At 37.4% G+C, this 6,408-nt stretch overlaps 1 long non-coding RNA gene and 1 other non-coding gene across 2 annotated transcripts; one reads left to right on the forward strand and one right to left on the reverse strand.

The window, feature by feature from the left end:
• Window positions 1-1,840: 1,840 nt before the first annotated feature.
• LOC141621896 (uncharacterized) lies at window positions 1,841-4,256 on the forward strand. The gene is made up of 3 exons (XR_012532767.1): window positions 1,841-1,966; window positions 2,050-2,097; window positions 3,755-4,256. It is a non-coding gene; the product is annotated as an uncharacterized LOC141621896 (long non-coding RNA).
• Window positions 4,257-6,070: 1,814 nt separating this feature from the next.
• Window positions 6,071-6,177, reverse strand: LOC141624127 (small nucleolar RNA R71). The gene has a single exon (XR_012533938.1). It is a non-coding gene; the product is annotated as a small nucleolar RNA R71 (small nucleolar RNA).
• Window positions 6,178-6,408: the final 231 nt, after the last annotated feature.

Here is a 6,408-nt window from a genome sequence, read left to right on the forward strand (position 1 = left end):
CGGCGCCAATTGTTCCGTGTGTAATTCCGAAGCAGAGTTGTGACCACGTGAGCTTGTTGAACGATGTCTTTGCTTGACTCTTCCTTTCGCTCTTTCCTGTTTAAGATGAACAAACTGAGGGCTCGGCTTGGTACCGAGCGTACTCACTCCGACGCTCAAGTCAGTAAACTTAAAGAGATAAGTTGTATGTTACTTGGCAAAGTATATTGTAGAGAGATAAGGGAGTTTATACCAGATTATTAGTGAGTTTTAGGATAGTTTTCAGATCGTTTTCTCAATGAGGATTAAGGAGTATTTATAGACTTTCACCTTTTGTCACGTAGTGGCCAAGTGGCTAGCAGGTGGAAAGACTGTTCTACCTCGGCCGAGGGACCCCAGCCGGGTGGCCTGGTTGACTCCATGCCGAGGGGACTGGATGTGAGTACGCGGATGTGCTTCTCACGGCGCTAGTTGCCGAGACCGAGACCAGTGACAGCCGACGAGCAAGGCTTGGGTTAGGTCAGTCTGCCTAATACGTTGACTCATTGTCTTTTGGCTTTTGACTGCTTCAATATGTTGATATTTGGCATTGGGTAGGTGCGAATATAATTACGCCCATCACATATTATTGTTCTAAATCCTATGTGGCGTCACTAGAATAAATCTCTTCCTAACACACTAAATAATCTACTCATGTTCATAGACCCCCAAAAATTACCAGTTGATTGGAAATTTAAATGGACGACTTTAATCATCCTAATAATTATTCAACTCTTCGCTACTCCCATAAATTCATAAGTTAAAAGGTAATTTAACTTTTTCACCAAGTTATTTACCGTCATAAATTTCATTAATTAAATTTCATACTCTTTATTGCCAAACGAATCGCATTCCCACACTAAACTGCACAACTATGCTACTAATATTGCTACAGTAACAAACGTTGAGAATTCAAGAGGCTTCTTAGTAACTAGATTCATAATTGTAGATGGATATTTTTTATTACGTTATTTTTTATTAAGATGATGATACATGTACAAATCATATTTGCATCCCTAAGATTTCAGTCATATATAACCGAATTGGGTTTAAAAGTGCACAGTTTGAATAACCATCCAGATTCAATCATCTACGACAACCTTCGACCTAAAGTTGTTTGTTCCTCTCTTATTCAATGCTCAGTTCCTCTTTTTCGTAAATATAATGTAAGATGTTATATATCTAAATCGTTTTCTCTTACTAAAGTACTTATTTCTATCTTTCCTGTATTTATTTACCTTAATTTTATAATTTTATCTCTCTTTTACTCATGGTGAGTTTCCAGTGGCTTTTGAATAATAATGGATAGTTAATTAGTTTATCTTTGAGCAACTTTGCAATATCATTGTTCCATTTAGATTCTTGTGAATTGATAATAAACACGAGATGGGTGCGGCACTTTTTACCATGCGGTGGAGAACAGAAGTTTAACTCATGCTCAAGAACTTTCTTATCTCCCAAAACCAATTCAAGAATGGGAGAAACACCTGCGCCTTATAAGATAGATAATCTCTCTTTTTCACCGATGCGACTCACAGTGGATTTATACTCCAACACACCTCTCACTTGTGAGCCCACACTTAAAGATCGGTCCGGAGGGACTGGACATCCTCACAGCCGTCACGGTGCTCACTCGACCCGATGGATGGACTTCCTCATGCTGAAACCGGAGGGATGGACATCCTCACGGCGGGTCGGTGCACATAAAGGCTCGATTTAAACACGAGACCAGGTCTTTTTTTGCCTTGGGCTCTGATACCATAATAAACACGAGATGGGTCTGGCCTTACCCGCGGTGGAGGAGAGAAGTCTAACTCACAAGCCCAAGAATGCTCTTAATTGACAAATAACAAAACTTGCATGAGGAACACTAATAAGAGGTTGATGTGCATTGTTAACGAAACTTGCGGTAGGAAGACTTGGAGGCTGATGTTCAATGTTTTTTATGGTATGAAAACTAAATCATATCAGTGAAAATTTTCTCGTGTTGTTGTTTTGATTTTATATATTTGTTTATTTTTTTTTTCCAAGGCAAGGTGATTTTGAATGAAGTGCAGTGGCTAGCTAGCCATGGAATATGTAAGTGTGATATTATAAGCTCTTGCTTTGTTTAACGTTGTTTGGAATGTGATCTTGCGTAGAAGATTATCGAAATATTATGAATGCACTGCTTTTTGGTAATTGTTTATATAGGTTCAACTCTTTTTAAGGTTATAATAAAGAAAAGCCGATCGAAGTTCTGCAGCAAATAAGCACTCATATCCAAATTATTAAATATATTCGAAAAAAAAACCCCACCTTAAAGTTGTTAAAGGGTGGAATATATTTTCGTGGAATTCTTAAGCCAACATGCCAGCACAAGTAGTTAGGTTCAAGTTCTTGATGTTTATAAAATTTGAAGATGAATTAATATCCAAACTTCAAAATATTCACACGATTCAGTTTGGTACCACGGTGTTACTTCTTTATGGAAAATGAAAGGGCGCCACCCCGCCGACACCCAATTTTAGCGCCACCTCTCGCGTGGGGTGAGTTTAACCCTTCAACTAAAAAGGGTTGTGAGAGGCCAAGATTTCAATTTGGCGATCGTGGCGCCTATCACTATCCAAGATATTCCATAAAATAAATAAGTATTTTATTAATATTTAATTAAGTTATTTTATGAAAATTAAGTTGGTCCATTGTATGGTGGAATTTACCTAGGCTTCTGTTTCCACTATTATCTCCCATAACTTACCATTCACAATTTAGGAAACTGTTCAATTGACTCTTTGATGGCAAGAGTCTATATAAGGGGAACATATTTATTCTGATGAAGGTTTACCAATCAGAATAAGAAAATACACCATTCTCATTAAGAAAATACACCATCTAAATTGTGAGGCCGAGGGTTTGGAAGCCAAGTTAGATTTGGGGCATAAGAAATTGGGTAATTCATTAAGACGGATTAATTATTTCAAGAATATTTGGAGGTAAAGAATCGATCTCTTTTTAGCTTCCGCATTCGGTTTATACATGTTCATTATGAGACTAGAATATGTTATTTTAGACTATAAAACTTACAGTTGGTATCAGAGCGAGTAATCGCCTCTGCCTTGCTTAATTAAAATTCTCACCGTGAATCTTTCGTATTGAGCTTTTGCCTTTGGGATGAGAATTTTTTATTACCGTATATGAGCGCGATTTACGTCATGTTTCATGGTGCCTGATTTGCCGAGCATCTATTGAATTCTTAATTAGTCAATTCCTCGTGCTTTGTCTGTTCGTCCATCCTATTGCCTTACTTTTAGAGGTCATTGATTTTCAAAGACTTTTTGTCCTTAGTTGTGCAATTTGTTCACCATAGATAAACTGATAAAAGCAAATTGTTTTGGGCATGTTAAATCAATCTTGCTTACTGACTAATACTATCATGCGTTTTTGACTAAACTACGGCTCAAATTTGGGCTTGCTAAGATTTTGATTCAATGTATTAAATTCTTTTTGATGGGTTGACTTTAGCTAGTAGTGTTTTTATGTTGTAAAGGTTGTGGTTTCTACTTATGGGTAAAACCTTTATCACAAATTAATAGCTAAGACAGTTAAGTATGTTTATACATATGTGATGTGACCATTATTTGAGCGTATTTAGTCTCCGAATTAGCCTTGTTCCCATGATTTTTAGTGCATATTTAGGTTATTTATTGTCTTTAGTCTTTTATTTTGCATATTCTTTGAGGTTTTGTTCTCTTGGTAGGAAAGGAGTGCAAACCTTGCATTTTCATGGCAAAATAGAGCTAAATTGATTGAATTCAATGACCAAGCATCAAAGAGAAGACAAGACTAGAAGGCCTTTGTACATATTATAGTAGATGGGCAATGATGAGGAAAGATCCTTGCATCTCCGACAAGATCCCCGAGGATTGTTGGAAGAAGGAGGAAGAAAAGAAGGAAACTGACGAAGAATCCGAGCGGCTTGACCCTCGGGACGCTCGTCCAAGAAGGTCAGAATCCGAGCGTCCGGCCAAGGAATCCGCTCGTCCAACAGCCAGGCAATCCGCTCGTCCCACTGCCTTGGACGCTCGGATTGTGTTACAACAACTTTTTGTTTTCTTCTTGTTCTATGAAGGATGCGCATATTTCGGAAAGACCGGCAAAAAGGAGACCGGCATCTCTTTTGAGAGGAGCGATTCCTCAAGGACTTATTCGTCATTTAAGCCCTTAGTAAACCCTAATTTGTGTACCTAATCCCCACTATAAATACCCCATTAGTCTAATTAGATAATCATGTTCTTCTTATCAATCTCTAGTGTAGTTTATATAATTCTAATCTCTTCTTAATCTTGTAATCAACTTTTAATCAAGTCTTAATATAAATCTCATTTCCTTAATCTCTCTTTGGTTCATCTTTTATTTTGGGTAATTGAAGATTATTTGGATTATTATTGGGAAATTGACAACCTTCCAATCAATCATCAAGTACTTCTATTATTCTTTGCTTTATTATTGGAATCATTAGTAGGTATAATTCTCTTAATCCCTTTTTAAATATTGTTAATTATCTTCATTTATTCATCATGTCTTGCTTTGTTAATGTGATTGACAACCTTGTTAACATGCTAAACTTGATAATGAGTGAGTAGTTTCCTTAACTAGGGTTAATGGGTAATTAGGGGAAATCAACATGGGGAATGATTCATGCTTAATTTAATATGTTTTCATAGTTTATTTGCTTGCTTGTTGTGATCTCAACTTATGCACATGTTATTTTTGATGAAATGCGAGCCTATGAATCCTTGCATTTTTTTTACCCATCACTTACGTTTTCAATGAGACTTGTAAGATATAAACCAACTCGAGTCTCATTAGACCATGCATATAGTTGAGTAGGGAGGATTAAGTCGACTTGTAGGTGTTGTACAATCTAATCGATTCAGCTCCGGGACCCAAACCTTCCTAGGATTGTAAGATATAAACCAACTCGATCCATCACAACAATAATTACTTACTTATAATTTGAGAATATGTTTGTATGATCAATTCCCATGAATCCCCTATGACCCCATGACACCCTAGTGCCTTTTACCAATTGTTTACATCCCTTTTTAATCATCTTGCTTGTTTACTTTTATTGCTATTTAGTTTAGTGATCTTCTACTTCAAACCCCAAATTGTGACACCCCTAGACACCGCTACTTACAATTGAAAATCTTACTTCAATACCCGTCCCTTGGGATCCGACCTTTACTTGCCTCTTTACTAATAGTAGAGTTGTTTGTGAAGTTATAAATATTGTTTTGGTCTAGGTGCTCCTAACGACAAGTAACCGAAAACTAAACCTCCAAGTGAGTACGACCAAAAATGGCGCCATTGCTGGGGACGGTGTTAACTTGATTTTTATTAGTTGTGTCTTTCTTTGCCTTGGGGAAGTAAAACTCCTCAAGGTTTGTTCTAATTATTTTCAAGTTGTTTGATATTTTGCATGTCTAGAAGATCACAAGGTAACTTGTTACCCATTGATCACGAAATTGAAAGAACTTTGACAAACAATAGAAGACTTGCTAGAGGAACTTTGAGAGGTATTGGTGAGGTTGTAGATATTAAACCAAACACTATTGAGTTCGTCAACCCTTTTGCAAGAGAAGGTGAGGAGAACCCAACAAAAAATCCAACACAAAATCCAACACAAAATCAACCCACAATGCCTAAATTTTCATCATATTCCGTACCCACCGAGGAGAACCTACCCAATGGTACTCCCACACCACAACACTTAACCGGAAACTTCATTGTCAAATCCGCATTTATCCAATTAGTCGAAAGAAGCCAATTTGGGGGGATGCCTAGTAAAGACCCTCATTCTCACATGGAGATTTTTTGTGACTATTGTGATGCGATTTCACAAACCGGTGTAACTCAAGACCAAATTCGATGGGTTTTATTCCCTTTTTCTCTAATTGGCACCGCAAAACAATGGTTGAAAGGCCTTGATAAGGCTACTCTCGGAATTGACTCTTGGAAAAAATTGGCTCTAGCTTTCTACAAAAAGTTCTACCCACCGGAAAAGACTAACATGCTAAGAGCTCAAATTACGGGTTTTAAGCAAAGAGATGAATAATCTTTGTATGAAGCTTGGGAGCGGTTCAAGGGAATTTGTCGCTCATGTCCTCATCATGGACTTAGCGAGTGGTTCTTGGTACAACAATTTTGGAATGGTCTTTATGAAGACTCAAGAAACATTCTCAATATGGGATCAAATGGTATGTTCACCGAAATTGACGATAATCAAACTTGGAACAAGATTGAGGAAATGGCGGTCCATAATTCACAATATAGTAGACCTCGCAAGGCTACTAGAGGAGGAAAGCATGAAGTGGACTCTATTACTCAATTGGGTGCTCAACTTAGTGC

This window comes from Silene latifolia, chromosome X, assembly GCF_048544455.1.
Source record: "Silene latifolia isolate original U9 population chromosome X, ASM4854445v1, whole genome shotgun sequence".
NCBI lineage: Eukaryota > Viridiplantae > Streptophyta > Magnoliopsida > Caryophyllales > Caryophyllaceae > Silene > Silene latifolia.